This window comes from Microtus oregoni, unplaced genomic scaffold, assembly GCF_018167655.1.
Source record: "Microtus oregoni isolate MIOR12 unplaced genomic scaffold, Mior012 000049F_ref0000343, whole genome shotgun sequence".
Taxonomy (NCBI): Eukaryota; Metazoa; Chordata; class Mammalia; order Rodentia; family Cricetidae; genus Microtus; species Microtus oregoni.
In genome coordinates, this window is record NW_024543223.1 from 14030523 (window position 1) to 14052775 (window position 22253).

Below are 22253 nucleotides of genomic sequence, written 5' to 3' on the forward strand. Positions count from 1 at the left end.
CTAAAAAGGAAGGTTTTAACTTTAACATAGTAAAATTACATATAGCCAAACAGGTATCAACCAAGAATTATTTACAATATTTATATTTACTTTATCTTTTATTATAACTAAGGAAAACTATAACTATCTTCAACTCTATCAAAGATTCCAGAAGGATATACTATTACCTAAGTAAATAGGAAGGGCATTGTAAGCAACGTCCAAAACTCTAGAATTGACAGAGACATCTTGCTGCCTGGACAGTCACCCAAAGTTCTTCTGTACTATTGGAGCATCCATATTCAGCCCACAGGCCCATAGTATTCGGTAGACTTTCGCATGAAGCAGGAAGTTTCAAAGAGTTCTGCCTATATTGGCAGTTTGTCAGTCACTTTCTTCTGTGTCCTGCAAAATGTCTTGCAGACTCTTCCATAAAGCAGAAAACCTGAAGGACTGTCTCACCTTTAGGCAAGTTTAGAAGTCATTTTTCTGTGCTTATTGCATGTCCAGTTCATATAGCATAACATCAAGCAGTCCAGGCAAGAGCAGTTTCTTGCCCAAATGGCTAATAAACTCCAAAGCAGCCTCTTTGATGGCCATCATCCTCTTGAGGTAGATTGGTGCTGCAAAGAGCAGATGTGTCTTATTGTCACGAAAAGTCTTAAGTTCTTAAAACATTTTAAATTCCATTTACTGCAGTCTTTGAAAGGTTTGAAAAATAACTATCCATCTAAAATATATCTCTGTACATCTAGAAAACCTAACTACATGACTAAAACATGACTACAAGTTTGACTATTATAGATGATCATCTATTAACTGTATTTTTAACAACACATTACATTTTTAAATGAGCTGCACAAATACATTTCTGTTATGATGAGTCTTCACCACACAATGCAAACTCTGAATTTCCAAGTATCAGAAGATATGGCATTTGCAGTCATGGGTTTCCAGATGTGTCTATAATTTACTTCAACAGTGCAGCTCTCCCAGGTAAAGCCACTTGTGAAGTGTCTTGTTTGTAAAGGAGCAGCAGAATCCACAGGTCGAATAATCCATCATTGACCTGAAACCATATGATAGCTGTAATGAACAGAGTTAGCAAAGAGTGGCATTAGTAGAGAAGGGAGGATGTGGAAAACAAGATATGGGAACTCACCAAATCCTTGAGAACAAAGAAGTGCTTTGGATTTCTGATTTTGGCAGAAATATTTGCATAAATATAATGCATATATCAGGTAAGGTATCCATACTACACACAAAACTAATTGATGCTTGACTATATATTATACACCAAGCCTTAAAATAAGTTCAGATAAATTGTCACCACCTCTGAATTTGATACATCCTGTCCCATGAGGTCAGATGTCTCACTTGTTATCATGTAGACTCTTTAAAGTTTTTTCAATTTTGGGTGTCCTCCATTTTATACAGTTGATGTAATAATGAACAATGAGTACCTGTTCCTCTGATTCTCTCTTGTGCAGATCTGAAGTGCATAGTTCTGGTAGGCTTGAGTGTTTTCCTTCAATATCCAGGTTGAACATTAATCCCCAGTGCAATGTTATTAGCAGATAGGATTTAGGGGATAGAGCCCTATGGGAATTATTAAGTCCTCATGAATAGGGCTAATGTCTTGTGATAGAGACTTCAGTGGGGCTGGCTTGCCCTTTCACACCTCTGCCTCTTCTTCCACATGAGACACAACGTGAAAGTGCACAAGACTGGCAAGAGTCCTCTCACCAGACATTAACTCTGCTAGTACTTTGGCCATTGACATCCTAAGGCTCTAGAAGTGTGAAAATAGTTTTTATTCTTTATAAATCATCTAGCCTCAGGTGCTTCATTACAGCATCACCAATAGAGAAACAAATCCCAACTCCTTACTGATCTTAAAATAAAAACAAAACAGGAATCACTTATCTTCCACTCTACTCTTGGACTTCTATTGATAACTTCTTGTCACCAAGTATAAATTTAGAGCAAAATTGCTTAGATTGGTGCACATGCACAGGCATATGTATATCTGTGTTTATATGTGTGTATGTGTGTTTATAAATATTTTAAATATTTTAGAAGTGGTAAACTGGCTTCTCTTACATATACAGAGAAAAAAGAAAGTGAGGGAGAGCTTGAGGAAGGACAGAGTTAGAGGGCAATAAGAAAGGAATTTGAAGAAATTCAGAGTTCAGTGACTCCATGTGTTCCCTATTGAAGACTAGCACACAACTGAATTTTAATATTAATAGACAATAATTAATTGATAATGGAAGCATTTTCTGTGTTTTAGTTTGAAAAGACCACAATGAAGCAAGTATAATGGATTTTCCCCACCAATTTCATTAAATGCACATTTTAATTTAAAGTGCACTGATTGAGTTTGATGAGTTGTTTGAGTGCTCAGACCCACTATCCTCCCTAGGAAGATACTGAACATTTCCCATTTTCTTGGAATTTTCCTTTATGCATCTTTTTGGCATTGGAGTTGATGTTCTGCCTCCAAGTGAACGGATGCTATTATTTTGAACCCCATGGATTGCTTCTTGGAATCTGATGAAAGCTGTAGACTGAGTTATCACTGAGATCTGAAACTGGGAGCATGTGCGTGGATTTCAGTTCAAGGATCCCAAGCAAGCTGTAATTCTTTTATTAACCCATTGTAAATCTTTTTTGCACACTGACCAGGAGCTCTGCGTTGGGTATTGGATCGAGAGTATGAAAGAAAAATTGGCATTGTTTTTGCTGCATTGCTTTCATGCCAAGGAGAAAGGCCACAAAGAATTTCAGTGATGAATGCAGCAAGGACAATAATTGTGCTGGGTGTGGTGATGGAGGCACCAGGAGGTAAACTTACAGAATCATTGGGGCTCAAGGAAGCCTTTCTGAAAAGATGGTTTGGTGAGTCTGAGGATAAAGGAAAGAGAGTTATATGAGAGGTAGAGAAGAACCTTCTAGCAGAGACAACACTGTCTGTCTGCTGCTCTGATTGCATTTCCACTTCTGCATACCACTTTCTGAATGTTGATTTCATCCATTTGCAAAGTAGGCCAAGCACTAAGGGAAAATTGACATCCTTACAGAACATGGCTTTTAGGGCCTGCAAGAGAGCTTTTCTGGTTATCTCTTGAAGATACAAAATCGATTGGTTTAAATAATAATTTTATTTTCTCTTATGATTTGTGTGGGTTGGAAATTCAGAGCGCTTTGTCAGATAGTTCTTGTCCAAGGGACTTCATGAATTTGCAATTAGGCTTGGAAAAACCTGGAAGAGCGAGAGCTGGTCAGACATCTCTTTGTGAATGTGGTCTCAGGAACTCTCTATATGGTACTCATTGGGATACTACTTTGGGCTTCCTTCTAGCCTGTATGTCTCAGGGCATTTGTATCACTTCTACAAAAGTTGGAGGCTTCAAGAATGAAGGTTTCAGGTGAGAAAGAAGTTAAACTGCCCTTTATAACCCAGGCTTCCATCATTGTTCACCAGTAAAACAATCAATCAATCTTTAAAGAAGTTTCAGTGACAGGTGTACACTCACGCGCGCGCACACACACACACACACACACACACACACACACACACACACTTGGGAGAGTACCAAGACTTCAGAAGATTATATGGGATAGCAGATATTATTGCAATCCCCTTTGGAAAGCCAGGATAGTGAGTTTGGAGCATAGGTGAAGGGGGAGAGTAAGAGGACTGGGGAGGGCTCTAGGAAACAGAGAACTATAGATAAGAGATAAGAGAACTCCTTCAGGTGTTTGGTGGAGAGATGGCAAGCACTAGCTTAGATACATTCAGCCACACACCCACAGAAAGAAAATGTTAAGGAAAAATTCTTAATTGGACTAAACACTAAGAAGCATTTTCTCAGAAATTTCAAAGGTGGATGATTCAGCAGTGACTGATAGCATTCTCTATGACAACAGTCACCTCTATAACCCAGTACCTTTGCCTTTAACATGCTGGATGATTTCCTCCTCCTCCTCCCCCTCCATCCAGGTCTGAAGAGCAGTCAGGGTTCCCTGCCCTGTGGGAAGTCCAAGGTCCTCCCCCCTCCATCAAGGTCCAGGTAGGTGAGCATCCAAACAGGCTCCCACAAAGCCAGTTCATGCAGTAGGATCGAAACCTAGTGCCATTGTCCTTGGTTTCTCATCAGCCCTCATTGTCCGCCATGTTCAGAAAGTCTGGTTTTATCCCATGCTTATTCAGTCCCAGTCCAGCTGGCCTTGGTGAGCTCCCAATAGATCAGCCCCATCTCCCTTGCTCTTGGATTGGGAGGATCAACATAGTAAAAATGGCAATTCTACCAAGGGCAATTTATAGATTCAATGCAATCCCCATCAAGATCCCATCAAAATTCTTCACAAATCTTGAGAGGACAATAATCAACTTTATATGGAAAAACAAAAAAACCAGGATAGCCAAAACAATCTTATACAAGAAAGGAACTTCTGGAGGCATTACCATCCCTGACTTCAAACTCTATTACAGAGCTACAGTATTGAAAACAGCTTGGTATTGGCATAAAAACAGATAAGTCAACCAATGGAATCGAATAGAAGACCCAGATTTTAACCCTCAATCCTATGAACACCTGATTTTTGATAAAGGAGCTAAAAGTTTACAATGGAAGAAAGTAAGCATCTTCAACAAATGGTGCTGGCATAACTGGATGTCAACCTGTAAAAGAATGAAAATAGATCCCTATCTATCACCATGCACAAAACTCAAGTCCAAATGGATCAAAGACCTCAATATCAATCTGAACACACTGAACCTGATAGAAGAGAAAGTGGGAAGTACTCTACAACTTATGGGCACAGGAGATCACTTCCTACATATAACCGTAGCAGTTGCTGCTTTTTTAAAGAGTGAGAGACCACGCCCCAATGGGCTGGTATCTCGGTGGCTATTGTCCAAAGGAGTGGAAGGAGCTCCTGCAACAGGTGGTTATCTAACACTGTCTGGGGACAAAATGTAACCATCTTTCTTCCTGAGCCTTTTTTGTTAAATTTAGAGAATTCTATGTAGATCTCCCATGAGGTCTCATGGACTGCATTCTGATCCTAGGTTTCAACCAAAGACTGGAATTGTTACTTTTGGCTTAGGAAGTCTATAACATATCAAAGATTAGTAGAAGCTAGAAGAAGTGCCTCAGGTAATAAGAGAATAATAGGATCAATAGATTTGTGATGAAATTAAAAATTATTAATTCAATCATTTGGATGACAGAAAGACAGAAGGTAAGCAGACACAGATGCTTAATAGTCTATGACAGTGCCTAGATTTGCCCACATCAATGGGGAGTAATATGGGTGAAGAGAAAACATCATTAAGATAAGAATGAGAATTTAAAAGACTAAGAAATTCTATGCATGGGGATAGTAATGACTCCTCAAATGGGACAGGAATCCTGGTAGGAAAGATGGTAAAAGTTAGCTCATAATTAAATTCTCTATAATGAGAGGAGCTGTAATTTTCCTATAGCAGAAGTTAAATCATATGTGGCCCACAGCAATATAAACTTATATGTAAAATGAGACACCAGATTTTGGGTTTTTTTTTTAAATTTTATTCATTTTACATACCCACCACAGTTCCTTCTCCCTCCCATCCTCCTCTCTCCCCTCTATGCCATCTTCTAATCACTCCTCAGAAAGGATGAGGCCTCCCATGGGAGTCAGAAAAGCCTGACAAGTTCAGTTGAAGCCGGACAAAGGCCCTCCTCACTGCATCAAGGCTGAGCAAGGCATCCCAACAAATGAATGAGCTCCAAAAGGTCAGCTTATGCACCAGGGATAAATCCTGGTTCCAATTTCAGGGGTCCCACAAACATTCTAGGCTACATAATAGTCACCCACATACAGAGGGCCTAGTTTGGTCCCATAAAGGCTCCCTATCTGTCTGTCTAGAGACAGTGAGCTCCTATGAGTTTGGGTCAGCGAGACACCAATTTTTAAGGGGAACCTCAAATCTGGGCTCCATAAATGCATCAAGAGTAATTTATCTTACTACCTTTTTAGCCACATTGACACCCTATACAAGGTCTCCCAGTGTCTTCCAATGCCATCAAGACAAAACACAAATTCTTTATCATGCCTTACAAAGTCCTTTCTGCATTATCTCTGCAAGTATTTCCATCTGAGGAAGTTTCTCCAAACTCTGTGTTAAATTAACTCTGAAAAAAAAATACTACTTGATTTGTATTCTTGAAGTATAATTAGTTATATAGAACTGAATTGATGAATTCTTCTCTAATAAGAAAATGCACTAAACTATATGTATGAAATGAATAAATAATGTGAGCAGATATGATCTAGAACAATGAATTTCAACCTGTGAATCATGACCCCTTTGGGCACAGAAAGATCCTTCCATAGGGGTCACCTAAGTCCATTGGAAAACACAAATATTTACATTACAGTTCATATTAGTAGCAATATCACATGAAGTAGCAATGAAAAAAGATTTATGGTTGGGTCACTACAACATGAGGAACTGTATTGAAGGTTTGCAGATTCAGAAGGTTGAGAAGCACTGGTCTAGAAAGTCAAAGGAAACTGGTTTGGAAATAGACAAATCCACCTGTACAGCTGAAGATTTCAATAGATATCTAGTCTGTCAACAAACCAGAAAGGAAGTAAATTCCCAGAAGGGTTCCACAACATGCTCAGACAATGGGACATGATCAATATTCATACTACATGCCACCCAACAGCAGCAGAGTGTGCAGAGAACAAATACCAAATGGATCACTTCCTCTGCCATTGGGTTACTTCAACTGTCCATGGTCCCAGATTTGAGACTAGAAAAATATAACCACACAAAGCAAAGAAAAGTGAAATTATGTAGAGTGTATTCTCCAGCAGCACTAGAATCAAACTAGAAATCAGTAACAGGAATAAATGTAATAAATCCCAAGCTAACAACACACTTCTAATAATCCATGAGGCAAAGAATTCTCGGTGGACACATTAAACTATATGAGACTGAAGAAAAATAAAAATCTAGCAGACAGAAGTATTTGAGACACAAGTGAAGCTATGTTGAAAGGGAGACTACAGCATTAAATAGAAGAACTAACAAAAATAAGAGCAGAAACCACTGAATTCAGAAACAGACATAATAGTAGCTGGAGTGTATCTCAGCTAGGATGATGACTGCCCAGCATGCACAAGTTCTGTGTTTAGTACCCAGCACTCCATGAGCAAAGCATGGAGGTGCACATGAATAACCTCAGCATTTGGGAGCTGGAGACAGGAAGACCAAAAATTTAGAATCATTCTGGGCTACACAGCATCATGAGATCTTGTCAAAAACAAACAACACCAGAAAAAATGAGGAAGATAAATAAATGAAACAGATAAATCATTCTTTGGACAGATCAATAAAATTAACAAAATCTTCAGCAGGACTTAAAAAGGAAAAGATCACAGATTACCAATCAGGAATAAAATAGTATCTATCACAGATTGATTCTATGGACAATAGGAGAATAGTTGATAATTGTATATCTGAACACCACACAACATGTATCAACCAGACAAATTCCATAAAAAACAACCCAGATCCATTGATAAAGCATGAAATAGACAACAACCCTCATAAGACATAAGTTATTTGAATGTGCAGTATAAAAGATACCTAAATGTCTAAATGGTCTCCCTGTAGGATGCTTCAAATGTTTAGAGAGGAGACAAATTTCCTTCAGTTATGGAAGAGGAAAATAATGATCAAATTATTATTTTCTTTTACAAAGTTAGTACCAAATGAAGGCTGTCTTAAACTAAAACTGCAGACCAACGTTCTCCAATGGTATAGACATAAAAAAACTAACCAAAACCAAGGAAGATAGCTCAGTGGTAGAAGTCTTGACTAGCATCCATGAGACACTGGGTTTGATGCCTAATAGAAGAAATAAAAAAAAGGTGGAAAGAACTAACAAAGTACTAGAAATAGAATTAAACATGGAGTATATAAAAAGAATTATATACTATAGCTAAGCATTGTTTGTTCTGGTTATATGAGATTAGCTGAAAAATATTTATTGTTATATGCCGAATTAAAAAGGCTAAAAAACCCACACGATTCTATCAATGATACAGAAAAGATTTGCGACAAAATTATCAGATTCAATTCTTGTAGCCCTCATGAATATAAGAGTGGCGAAGAACTTCTCCATCTGAAAAAGGACATCTCAAAGAAACGAACATTTTTCCTAAGGGTGAAAGATGAAATGTTTCCTCTTTAACGCAAGTGTTGCAGGAGGTCCTTCCGCTCCTCCAGCCTATAGCCGCTGAGATACCAGCCCATTGGGGCATGGTCTCTCTCCCTTTAAAAAAGTGGCCACTTCCCTCTCCTCTCTCTCTTCACTTCCTGCTCCACCGGCAACTAGAATCCCTTCTTGGTTGTGCAGAGGGCTGTTGTCTGGGACAGTGATCTGTTAAGTTTTTTCCCCTTTAAATAAATACCACCCTATTAATCATAATTCCAAACTGGTGTGGCATTGTTTGTGACTTATGACTACACTCAAGACCAGGCAAGGATGTCTGGTCTTAACTGTTCTTATTCAACATACTGTTAGAACTTCTAGTTAGTGGCTATGCTGCTAACACTGATCAAATCGCCAGGATCTAATCATGCAGGGCGTGTTCTGAGATTCTGAGGGATAGAGCAGGTTAACTGATGTGGGAAGAGCTACACCAATAGCAGGTGTTGCCATATCATAGGCTGGTGTTCTGGGCTGAAAAGAAAATGTGGGCTGAGCATCAGCTGTCATCTTTTTTGGCTTCCGGACTGTAGTACAAGGTGACTAACTGCTTCAAGCTGCCATGAGTTCTGATTGGTCTTCGTAACAAAAATCCAGAGTCAGATACCAGGATAAATGCTTAAACATCGGAGAAGTGGAGGCCAGCCACTAGAGTCCTCAGACAGAGGGAGCAAGATCCTGTCTCCAGAAATCCTCAGACTGAATATTTTGAGTGCAGTCTCCTCCCGCCTTATATTCCTCTCTCTGCCCAGGCAGGTCCCTTCCTGTCTCCACCTCCCTGGTGCTGGAATTAAAGATATGAACTACCAAAGCCTGGCTCTGTTTCTCTTTTAGACTGAATCAATCTCGTGTAGCCCAGGGTGCCCTTGAAATCTGCCTCTGCCTCCTGATTGCTGGGATTAAAGATGAGTGCCACCACTGCCTGGCCTTTATGGCTAGCTAGTGACTAGCTCCACACTCTGATCCTCAGGCAAGCTTTATTTGTTACAGCACAAACAAAATGTCACCATATCCATGCCGTGATAGACTGTGTCCCGGGACTGTACATCAAAATATATTCTCCTTCCTTAAGTTTCTTTCATCAATACTTTGTCGCATCAATGAGAAAAGTACTGCAAAGACATAAGAAAACAATGGAATCTTTTTCCTATGGCCTTCAGAAGTTGAGCTCTACTAACAGCTGCATGAGCTGGGAAGAGAATCCTGGACTCTGGAAAGAAAGACATAGCAGGAAACACACCAGTTATAGCATATGGATCTCCAAGCAGGACTCAGGCGAGCCATGTGTCCTGACACACAGGAACTGTGAGACATGCTAGGTCCTAAATACTGCTGCTAAAATTTCTTACACAGCAACCAGTCAGAAGAACATATGGAAAAATTTAATTGGGAAACTTTCTGTACAGAATGATTACAAACCTTAGAAAAGTAAGCTTATATACTTAGGAAAGTGTAGCTCATATTAGAGTAACTGATTCACATGGACAAAAAAGGGATCAAACCTTATAAATAAGCAAATATGGAATAATATAGACAATATTTTTAGAATTTTCAAAAGTAACTATAAAATAAGCAAAATTTTTTATAAAACATAATAGTTAAAAGAAAGCAAGATGAATGGAGAAATAGGTAGATGAGTTTATATTCTCTGTTTACAGTGGTAACAATGAATTACATATCAGAAGTTAATATCAATGAGACAATAAGAAAAGATAACTCATACTTTGTAATTAAGCAATGCATTTCTAAAAAATCCAAGAGTCAACAAGTAAACAAAAGTGAGACTGATATTCTTAATCTGGATGATAATAGACTATATGTAAAAATTACAAGAGAAAATTTCAATGAGTTATATCTGAAATTATTACATGAGGAAGAGAAAAGTGAAAATCAGATATCTATTTTTCAAACTTAAGGAGTTCAAAAAGCTAGACCAAATGAAATACCGTGAAAGTTGAATAGAACGATCACTCTTTTTTTTTCTTTGTAAACATTTTTAATTTATTTATTTATTAAGGATTTCTGCCTCGTCCCCACAACCGCTTCCCATTTCCCTCCCCCTCCCCCGATCGAGTCCCCCCCCCTCATCTGCTCGAAGAGCAATCAGGGTTCCGATCGATCACTCTTAAACAACAAACTAAAACATATGCTATTCTGTATAATAAAACACTTAATTAAAAATTATCTCTGAAAACCCACTGTTTCTCTTTGTTTTATGTTTTGCCTTATTGGTTTATTTTTTGTCACTTTGATTTCATTTTTGTAGGTTTTTATTTAAAAAAAAGAGTGAGAAAAATAAAGTTGAGTGGATAGGGAGGTAAGAAGTTCTAAGAGGAGTTGGATAGGAAAAACACAATCAAAGTATATTACATATATAAATGTATTATATATAATATATATGGCAATGGTGGTACATGATTTTAGTTCCAGCACTCAGGAGACAGAGGCAGGTGGATCTCTAATTTTGAGCCAGTTTGGTCTTTAGGGTGAATTCCAGGACAGCCAGGGCTACACAGAAAAACCTTGTGTCAGACCTCTTAAATATATATATATATATATATATATATATATATATATATATATATACACACACACACACACACAAATATATACATATATATTCTATTCCATATATATATATATATATGTGTGTGTGTGTGTGTGTGTGTGTGTGTGTATCTTTATGACATACAAATGATTACTGGAGACCAGCTAATATGAAAATGTAATAAAGGAATATTTTAATAGTATCATGTCAATAAAACTCAACAACATATCTAAAGTTGCTTTTAGAATTGATGAATTCCTTAAAAATATGACTTAATAATGCCAATGAAAGGCAGTTGAAATATCTGAATAGATTTATATTTTCTAAATTTCTATATGTATTTTGGTATTTATATGTAATAAAGATTTTAATTTAAAATGGAAAAAATTAAGTAATAGTAAAAACCTGTCAATAAATTGATCAACTAAAAGAAAAAGTTACATGTCCCCATCTTGGTAGTTAGAGAGTAATTGGCCCCCATAATCTCATAGGGAGTGACACTATTAGGAGGTGTGGCTTTGTTGTGGTGGTTGTTGCCTTTTTGGAGGAAGTGTGTCATTGTGGGGGTAGGATTTGAGGTCTCTTTTGTTCAAGCTTCCCTCAGTGTGACTGTCAGTTGACTTCATGTTGCCTGCAAGATGTAGGTCTCTCAGCTATTCCTCCAGCACCATGTCTGCCTGCATGCTGCAATGCTCCCTGTAGGGGAGACCCCTGCCATGATAAAAATGAACTGAACCTCTAAAATTGTAAGTGAGCTGTCAGCCCAATTAAAAGTTTTCTATATAACAGTTGCCATGGTCATGGTATCTCTTCATAGCAATAATAATAATAATAATATAATAATAAAATCCCTAAATAAGACACCCAATTTATACAGTAGAAATGATTCCTGCAGACCATCAGCATATGAAAAGGTAATAAAGAAATATTTTAACAGCATCATGTCAATAAAGTGCAGCAACATATCTGAAGTAGGCTCATGGCCTACCACCAGCTGGTGGCTCACATCTTTCTACTCTGGCAGCTCCATGGCTTCTCTCTGACTCTGCCTTCCTTCTCTCAGCATTCAGTTTGGTTTTCTCTGCCTAGCTCTATTCTTCCCTATCACAGGCCAAAGCAGCTTATTTTTTCATTAACCAATAAAGCAACACATATACAGAAGACTTCTCACACCAGAAGTTGATTTTAGAAGTTATGAATTCCTTAAAATTATAACTTAACAATGCCAACAAAAGGCAGTCAAAATATATGAGTAGATTTATATTTTCTAAGTACCTGAATTGTTCTGAAAAATATTTCTCACATGGATATATCCAAGACCAGACAAATTCCATCAAATCAGATAAAGTACTGTGCTTTAGAGAATAAACTATATACATAAATCTACATAAACTTTTTCAAGCAAAAAGAAAACAAGGGGACTCTTCCCTTCTTTTCTCGTGAAAACAGCATTACACAGACACAAACCATAACAAGTAGGAAAAAAGTATGCATATGCACCAACATCCCTCATGCAAACAGAGGTAAATACACTTAGAAAATACTAGAAACTATACTATTATATTAAAATGATAACACATCATACCTCAGTTTAACATAGTTAGTTTAGCATTTGAAAGTCAACATAAATATTCTACCATATTCACAGAATAAAGAAAAGTAATATGGTCAAATCAACAAATGCATAAAGTTCATTCATAATATAACTCTTGGGAAACTAGAATCTGAAAACAAACTCCTCTGTTAAATCAAAGCTACTTAGAATCTTAAACTAACATCATACTTAGTAATGAAATACAGAGCAGAGATCAGAGGCAAGGCAAAGCTATTCACTCTTAGTATGTCTATCCAGCCTTGAACTCACGGCTTCAACCAATTCAGTAACTCAAGAAAAGAGAAAGCTATGTGAATAGGACAGTAGAAGGAAAAACTCCCATTTACAAGGAGTACAGTGGCTGTGCAGAAAAGCCAGTTGACTTCTTGTGATAGCTAATTGTGGTTGTCAACCTGATTACATATGGAATCAATTAAAATCCAAGCTGCTGAGCATCCCTGTGAGGGCTTTTCTTAATCATGTTGTTTGTGGCAGGAAGACTCACCTTTTATTGGCAGATCACATAAAAGGACAGGGAAGAAAGAAACTCTGCTCTTTGCCTTCTTGTCCTCACTTTGACATGTAAATCTTTCTTGTTACTGTGGCATAGATTAAAGCCAACTTCCTCAGGAATCCAATGTAGCATAGACTGAAGAGCAGCAGCTCTTGAAGTGTCCTCTAAGACAAGGTTGGAACTTCGGAGACTCATGAGCTTAACAACTATCAGATTTTCACCCTTTCCTTCCTCAGACAGACATTGCTGGACTACTCCAACAACATCCTCTAGGCCAGTATAATAAATTACCCTTTGAAATGAATATATATTCAAAATGAATATACATAAACATATAGATGCATGTATGTTTATTCTATCAGTTCTATTCCTTTTAGAGAACCCTGACTAATACACCATCTTTTCCTCAAAAAAAAATAGTAAGAAGAAATGAATAAATTGAAGAATACCTCAGGATATAAGATTAATACCATGTCACAAGCAATATTTCCACTGAGGGTACAAAGCATCTCAAAATAAAAAGTTGATCAACAGATTGTAATAGAAGTAACAGATATCTAAGAAAAGATTGCCTAGACTGTTCCTTCTGCTATATGGAAAACTGAGACAGAGCATTGTTGTGGAATGTTTGTTTACACTGTGTGTCTGCTGTGATTACTTTAATAAAGAGCTAAATGACCAATAGCTAGGCAGGTAGAGGTCAAACGGAATTTCTGGGGCCAGAAAGAGCTCAGAGAGGAAGAAAGGTGGAGTCACCAACTTGCTACATAGGGACCAAGACATACACGAGGAGAGGTAAAAGCCATGAGTTAGGGGGCAGCACATAGCTAGATAGAAATGGGTTAACCTGAGTTAAAAGAGTTATTTAGAAACAAGCCTAAGCTATAGGATAAGCTGCTTTCATAATTAATAAGTCTATGTTGATTTATTTATGAGCTGGCAGCCCAAAGAAAAATCCGGCTACAGAGGATAGTTCTAAATACAAAGGCTAATAAAAACTTGGGAGAAAATCTTGCCAACCCACAATGAGCAAATATTTTGATTTTCTGGGAAGGACACAGAAATCCGGAACCATAAGAAAATTATATTTAATCAATATAAAAATGATTTTATTGAGCTCTACATTTTTCTCTGCTCCCCTACCTGCCTCTCCCCTCCCCTTCAGCCCTCCCCCAATGCCTCGTTCTGCCACACCAGCCAATGAAATAGAAGCACAAGGACTTGCACGTGCTGTGCGTGGTGCGACTTAGTGGGCAGGTCCAGTGCAGAGGACAGGGCAAGCAATATGACTAAAAAGAAGCGGGAGAAAAAAAATATTTTATAGAAATAACGAAGGTACAATTAAGAAAATTATAAAACAATCATAGAGATACAGTTAGAAATGTCAAAATCAATTTGTACCAATGTCTATATATGCATGTTTAAGTATAGTAACTTAAATTCAAAATACATGCATGCCAGTATGAAAAAATGTAATGGGCAGAGGATATAAACATATCATTAAAAAGAAAACAGGTTTAACTGGTAGGTGTGAAAAGTTACCTAATTAGAAAATGCATACAAGATGTTTGAAAATAAAATGAGGTATCCACCTGTAGAAGTAACTAAAATTAAATAGACTGGTGTATTAGCTAGTTTTCTATTGCTAAGGTAAAACACCATGACCAAAGGCCACTTACAGAAATGATGACTTTACTTTGGCTTTTAGTCCTCCAGTGGGAGTCCATATTGGTGGGGAAGGGCAGCAGATGGCTGGAGTAGAAGCTGAGAGATCATGTCTTCAACCATGCACCAAAAGCAAAGTGAATGGTAAACCCTCAAAGCCTGCCTCCAGCAACAAAGCCCTCCTCTAGCAGCCTCTATCATCTCCCCGCCACCTCCCCAGACAGCATCATGCATGAATTGTGAACCAACTGTTCAAACACCTGAGCCTATGGGGGACATTTTTCATTCAAACCACAACTCATCACGTGAAAGAAATGAAGATAAAAGTGAGAACAGAGCAGTTATGACAGTCACCTTTCTAGAACAAAGTCAAATACCCAAGATGTTAACTTACAAAGAGAAAGGGTGTGCTTTGGCTCACATTTGTTGGAGGTTCCCATCTACTGTTGGTCGGTTCTGCTGTTTTAGGTCTGTGGCAGGGATGAACATCATGGAAGAATGTGGTAGAGCAAACTGCTCCCTTCATGGCATGAAAGGGATGAGAAAAGAGAGGAGGAAACCGATGTCCCACATTGTTTTCGAGAATGTAAATCCAATGATTAAACCCTCACATTAGGCCTTCCTCACTATGTTGCCAAGACAGGAAATAGATCTCCAACAAATGGCCCTTTGGAGACATCCTAGTTTCGAACTACCACACCAGATGAAACAATCTTGCATTTCTTGTGTCAAAAAGAATGCAACAATTGCTTCCAAGTTAAAAATTAACCTGCTATTGATCTACCTGTTTCAAACTGCATATATTAACAAGAGGAAATATTCAGTGTGCGCTAATCCTTGTAGGGAAATATTTATAGCAGCAATATTCAAACTACCAAAAACCCAAGACAACCCAAATGTCTGTCAATAAAAGAATGACTTTAATATGTATGGAAAACTAAAATCAAATGTGGTGACTCATACCTGTAATCCCAACATTAGGAGGCAAAGGCTACACAGTTTATGAGTTCTTGAATGGATGAGCAAGGGTGATTTTTGTGGACTGTGTTTAGCATTGCTTTCTAAATTAGAAAACAGCTTGTCTAACTACTCAGAGACACCAAGGTCTGACTCATCCCTAAAGAGGCAGAGAATTCATCAAAGAAGTGACAGCAGACCCCTAAGGATAAGGAGTAACACAGGAAGATGGAGAGAGAAGAGCAAGGATACCCATGGTTCCACCCAAGAAGAGACAGACACTATTTTTACTTACACTGACTAGAGTAAAAGAAGATAACTAGTGTTTATATGCTAAATTTTGGTCCAGTCCTCATCAAGTCCCTGTGTGAGAGAGACAGAGGTTTCTAGCAGGGAATCGAGGGCCATCCTGAGATATAAAGGAACTTGTTTCAAAAAACTCTTATAGGTTATGACAGTAAGCATCATCTAGAATGCAAAAGGAATAGAGCATCAATAGAAACAACATGGGTGAGTTTTACGGGAATTTAGACAAAGAATTCAGCTACACAAACACACAACAGAGAGGTGGGGAGAAGAGAGGGAATATAATCACATTTATAAAAATTTATATAAATTACAAGAGAAATCCAAAGTAATCAGTGGTGATAAAAGTCAAAGTGGTTAATTTAAATGCTATAGAACTGACTCAAAATGGAATTAAAGAAGGGAATTTTCAGGACTGATTAAAATATTCTATCTCTTATTTGGCAATTATTTCACAATTATGTATAGTTACTCAAAAATAATTAAACCAAGCACTTACGTAGAATTTATTGTCTGTAAATTATGCCTCAGTAAAATAGAAGCTGAAATAAAATAAAAACTTCAAGGAATGCTTTATTTATTTCACATGACTTTGCATGCCATTGGTTTGCTAATAGCTTCAGTAAAATCCTCTCAGAATGCTTAACTATAACTGATTGAGATTTATTTTCAAACAAGCAGTTTCACAAACTTATCTTTACTTTCCCCACTTCTTATGAATAATCTTGCTATCATGTCACAGTTTAGCAGAGCAAAATACCAGTTTTGTCCTTGGTTGCTGTTGTGCTTGCTTTAATATATTGTCTTGGAGTAGAGCTACAGTTCTTGGAAGAAATTTTTCCATGCGACCTGCCTATTTTGTGAAAATCAGCTTAATAAAGACGAATCAAAATAGCCATCATTCCACTGGGCAATGAATATCTTCAGTGAGTCTGGTATTGTCAAAATAAAAGGAAAACCATGAGGGTCTTGACAATCTCTTCCTTTTAGGGAAGCATATACATTGTTGGTTAAGTTTTATTATCAATTTGACATAAGCCATTTTGAAAGAGGGAGCTCAGTTGTAAAAACGTCTCCATCAAATTGGCCTGTGATTCATTTTCTTGTTTGATGATACAGGTAGGTCCCGCTGTAACTAGGTTAGTGGTCTTGGGTGCTATGAGAAAGTAGGCTGAGTAAACTATGAGGAGCAAGCCAATACGTAACACTTGTCTATGGCCTCAGCATCAGTTACTGCCTCCAGGTTCTTATCCTTTAGGTCTTCAAAGTCACTTCTTTGGAGAGTTCTTTGACTCTGGGTATGAGTTAGGTGTTAGGATCCTATTTAGCAATAAGACAAGTCACTTTCCAGTTTAGACAAAAGTGCTTAGTACACTCATTAAAAATCACTCCTTATGTTCTACCACCCCTCCATTGCAAGCTGCCAAATCCCATGGCTCTTTGCTGCTTACCTGAACTCTATGAGTATTCCAAATGGAGTACATAACTGAAAATTCAAAGCTTACATCTGCGAATGAGGGAGCACATTCAATACTTGTCTTTCTGGGTCTGGGTTATCTCACTCACAATGGTTGTTTCCAGTCCTGCTTATTAACTCGCAAACTTTATAATTTTGCTTTATTAACCACTGAATAATATTCCGTTGTGTAAATGCACAACATTTTACTATTTAATCATCAGTTGGTGGACATCAAGGCTTCCTCCATTTCCTGGCTATTATGAAGAGAGTAGGAATGAACATGGATCAGCAGGTGTCTCTGTAGCAAGAGGCAATCTGAGTTATATACATGGCTCATATGATACATATGTTTTTAGCTTTTTCGACAAATTGCCACACTGATTGTCACAGTGATTGTACAAGTTTATATTTTCACCCACAGTTAAAAGTGTTTCCCTTTTCCCACATCCAATCCAACATTTGTTGTCTTTTTCTCCTCCTCTTCTTCATTTTATTTTAGTCATTCTAGTAAGAGAAATTCTCAATGTGATTTTAATTTCTGTGATAGCTAATGATGTTGAGAAATTTTAGCGTGCTATACAGAGGCTTTATAGTTTCATGAGGTCCTGCTTCTTAATTGTCTGTCTTAGTAGCTCTACTAATTGAAGTCCTATCCAGAAAATCCTTTCCTGTGCTTATAGGCTCAAATGTATTCACTACTTTCTCTTCTATCAGATTCAGGTTATCGGATCTTATTGTGAGATCCTTGACATACCTGGAGGTGATATGCAGGGTGAGAGAAAGTGATCCAGGAAAGGAAGAGTTATATTAGAGTGATACATGGGGGTTCAAGGTACAGGAGTGAATACAGGAAAAGATAAACAACACTAAAGAGCTTTGGAAAAAGTCATATAGGAACCCACTATTCAAGATACATACATGCCTACATAAAATGTCAAAATGGAATTACCTTAAAATGGGGCAGTAATGTTCCTACTACATACAACATAATAATTAACAACCCAGTACTAGGCATGTGAACTTTTTCAAGAAGATCGAAGGTCATTCTTACCCAGGAAGAAAAGATTAAAGTGTGGAGAGAAATGCCATACACAAGACCCTTTGCAGAGATAGTATCTATGGATTTTTTGCTGATGAATCAGGTAGATGGCATACCAGAGGAAAAGTAGATTCAAGGAATATTCCCAGATCTGTGTATACAACCAGTAGATGGATAATGAGTTACCCAGTGAGAGTGAAAAATGGGGAAGAGGAGTTGGGGTGAGGTGACACACTGGGTCTACACTGGGTCAAGGGTTTAAATTCGCCATTATTGGTATAATAGGTATATAGTATTTGCCCATTTTGATTTTGAGGCATTTCATCTCATAGAGAATATTTGACCTGCTGTGGGAGATAATATATGCTACTCCTTCAAAATATGACATTATGGCCCTGCCCATCAAGACCAGGAATCTAATTTTCTGCCCTGTGGATATGAGTTTAGATGTGTGATTTGCTTTGGCCTCATAGGATCTCAGAAAATGTGACTCAGCATAGCCTTGGAAAGTCTCTCTGGCTGTGCCATGATCATCACCATGGAAACCAACTGTGGCTATCTTCTTAGTAGCAATGGACATGCACTACATTAATGTCATTCTAACCACTAGACGTGTGCCAGGCCACCTTGTGTCATACAAACCAGTTGAAGCCAGCCCAGAGTGGAATGAGGACAGAGGAAAAACTATTGTAGTCACTAAGTCAACTAGTCAATACCTAAATGATACATATTCCTAAATCCAAAAGGGGTGAGAACCCAGGTCAGTGACAGTAGCTTTCTCCACCTCAGCCCTAAATTCCTGGCTTTCTCATCATTCCAAGGCTAGGTTATAGTCATATATTAGTATGCTCGGAATCAGGAACTGCTTCTTAAAGCATGTAGGCCTGAAGACCCACTCATTTTGTAAAAATTCAATACCCCCCCCCTTCTCTTTTCTCTCCTTCTCTTGTTGTTGAGACAATGTTGCTGTAAAAGCAGCCAACAGAAATCCAATTCAGTCTCTAGGGAAATTTATTGAAAAAAAAAAACTTGCTATGCCAGTGTTTTTCCATGGCAATAGAAAGCACATGGGATCTCAGGAGGGGCATCCATCACAGTGTGCTGCATTGCAGTGCAGGAATTGGCATTTTCTCCAATTCCTCAAAGCATAGTTAAAGGCAAAATAAATGTAAAGATATGAGGTCCAGGCTAAATGCTGACATGCTGTCCCTTAAGAAGCATACCACTGGCTTAAGAAAAAAGCAAGAAGAGCAAAACACAAAACCAAGCTCCCAAAGTGAAGACCATTCAATTCTAGATGTCTCTGAACTGAAATCCACACTCAAAGCAAAGTACCACGTTATACATAGGGTCAACATGAGGACTGAGATGTACCTCTGAGACACAAGAGAGAACAGGAAGAAGAAAGGGGCAACTAACTCCCCAGCATGGCTTTAAAAACCTGGGCTCCTTATCCCTGGACCCTGTGCTATCATTGTGATTGTAGGATACTGGACATATTATGTCACACCCATCAAGGTCATGATTAACCATGAACACTTTCACACAAGACTCGTTGTTTAGAGCCAGAGTGAGTACCCAGACGTGGGGCACAATTCACTAAAACATGGCACCCTATTGCTGTGAAAAATAATGGAGCAGGACAGTCTTCTGACCTCCTCCTGTCTGTCTCTCCCAACGCAAGCCATGGAAGACTCCACTGACATTTCTCCAAAGTAGATCTCGAGATCCGCATTCTAGAGGTGCTTTCTGTTTACACAGAAGAACCGCGCACACTTATATCTGAAGCCATAGAAAAGAATCTCTACAGGTAGTACTGGCAAAGGTCTGATGCTCCCATTTTGTTCCAACTGGACCATTTTCCCCTTGACCAAACATGCATTTCTACAAGTATCTACTTTCCATTTAACATAAAGAGATAAGTTTTCTTTGTGTTTGGGCTTCATTTCTGAAGTTTCTTGTATTGTATAAACCTCTTTAAGTATGTGTTTATATTTTGTTTATCTTTCTATTATGGGAAAACACAGCCATGATCTTAATGGTAGTTGAAGAAACATATTGTCCTCTACACAATAAAAAAGGTCTAGTAGGCCACTAAGTACAGAAGTAGCCACTGTAGCCCTCATCAGCCAGGGACAAGAGGAGCATTCCAGGTTTACTGGAGTTTAGATGTTGAGAGGAGAAAAATTCTAAAGGATAAGACCTGGAGTTTACTGTGGGTCATTCCATAGAGTAGTGTCTGATCCTCATTAGATTCACATCAACATCCGCAGCACCAAGGATTTCTCTACATGTTACTGACTTAAACTTGATCACAGCACTATGAGGTGAAGGCCAGTTCTCTGGCTTCTCTGTTGCCTGTGGCCAGCCTGAAATGAAAGGATTATGTGGCTTCTCAAGACCCCAAACCAGGAAGGGATGACACTTAGTTTTAAAACCTAGGATGTCAGATTCTGAATCCCTTGCTTTTATATTTTTAATCTTGTTGGAATCTAAGACATAAATAGAATATCTTCGATGGTGGAAAGGGTAACATGCTTCTTTCTGGAAGGAAAATAGTAGTAACTATAAAACACCAGTTTAAGTAATGGGATGGATTCTTCCTCTTTGTGAGCCATGTTTATTTAAGCTTTGTGTAACATGGGAACCTTCATATGGAGGCAAGACGGAGGGAAATAGTGAGAGATTTCATCACACTACTCAGAACACTGCAATTTAAAGCTCATGGGTTATTTATTCCCGGAATTTACCATTTACTATTTTTAGGCAGTGGTAACAGAAACCACACAAAGCAAAACTGTGCATAAGGTTGGACTACCACTCTGATTTTGGATGCTCTTGAAATATGCTCGTAGAAGCCATTGTAAAAAAAAAATCCCTGATGTTCACAAGGAATCAGGTAGAGAGTTATGGACACATACAGTACGTGGAGTGGACAGTTTAACAGAGAGCTTTTGCAGAAGTCTGTGGCTCTTGTCCTTGGCTTCCCCTTGAACAAGGATGTCCCCCATTCACACAACCTAGCACAACCTTACCTATCAAACAAGGTCTATAAACAAAATGGCACCCATAAGGGACTTAGCCCAGTGAGCGGAAGGGAGGATTCAATGGGAACCGCTTGTAATGTGTTACATTTCCCAAAGCCAACTGAAGCATCTATGAATGTATTCTACAAAGGGTGGTAGTTGCATTTTGTGACCCTCTTTCCTATCCTTCCAGTCTGTAGCTCCAAAAGAATACATTCTGATTGAAGCTACAATTATTTGTAAACTTATCAGTCACTCCTACTAGAATGTAGATTTGGATCCTTTAACAATCTCAGGAGGCTCTCCTGTATCAGGCTAGGCTCTCATTGCCAGGAACTGGCTTCCAATGTGTCTGGCAATCAGACTGCAGATCCTCTTTTTTATTTTTATTTATTTGTTTATTTATTTATTTTTATTTTGAGACAGGGTTTCTCAACCCTTTGTAGCTTTGGAGCCTATCCTGGAACTCGCTTTGTAGACCAGGCTGGCCTCAAACTCAGAAATCTGCCTGTCTCTGCCTCCCAAGTGCTGGGATTAAAGTTGTGCGCCACCACCATCCCACTAGATTCTCTTAATGTAAATTACCAACAAACACTCTAGGCTTTAGAATTCAGTACTTCGATGTGAAAGATGTCTCTGTATCCATTAGGGGAACACACTGTTTTAAACAAGGCCTCTTAGGAGAATTAAGTTTCTACCCCTCTCTAAGAAAAAGGAACCACCCCCATTCAAGGGAGCAACACACTGCAGATGAGGACATGTGAACTGGGCTGGTTTGGGGCTCTTTCCTTGGGGACTGCCAAGTTGCCTTTAGGTGAAGGAAAGACAAAGAAGTCTGACGAGTCCATGCCACCTCCAGCCTTCCAGGCTCAGGTCTTGAGGCACTCTCC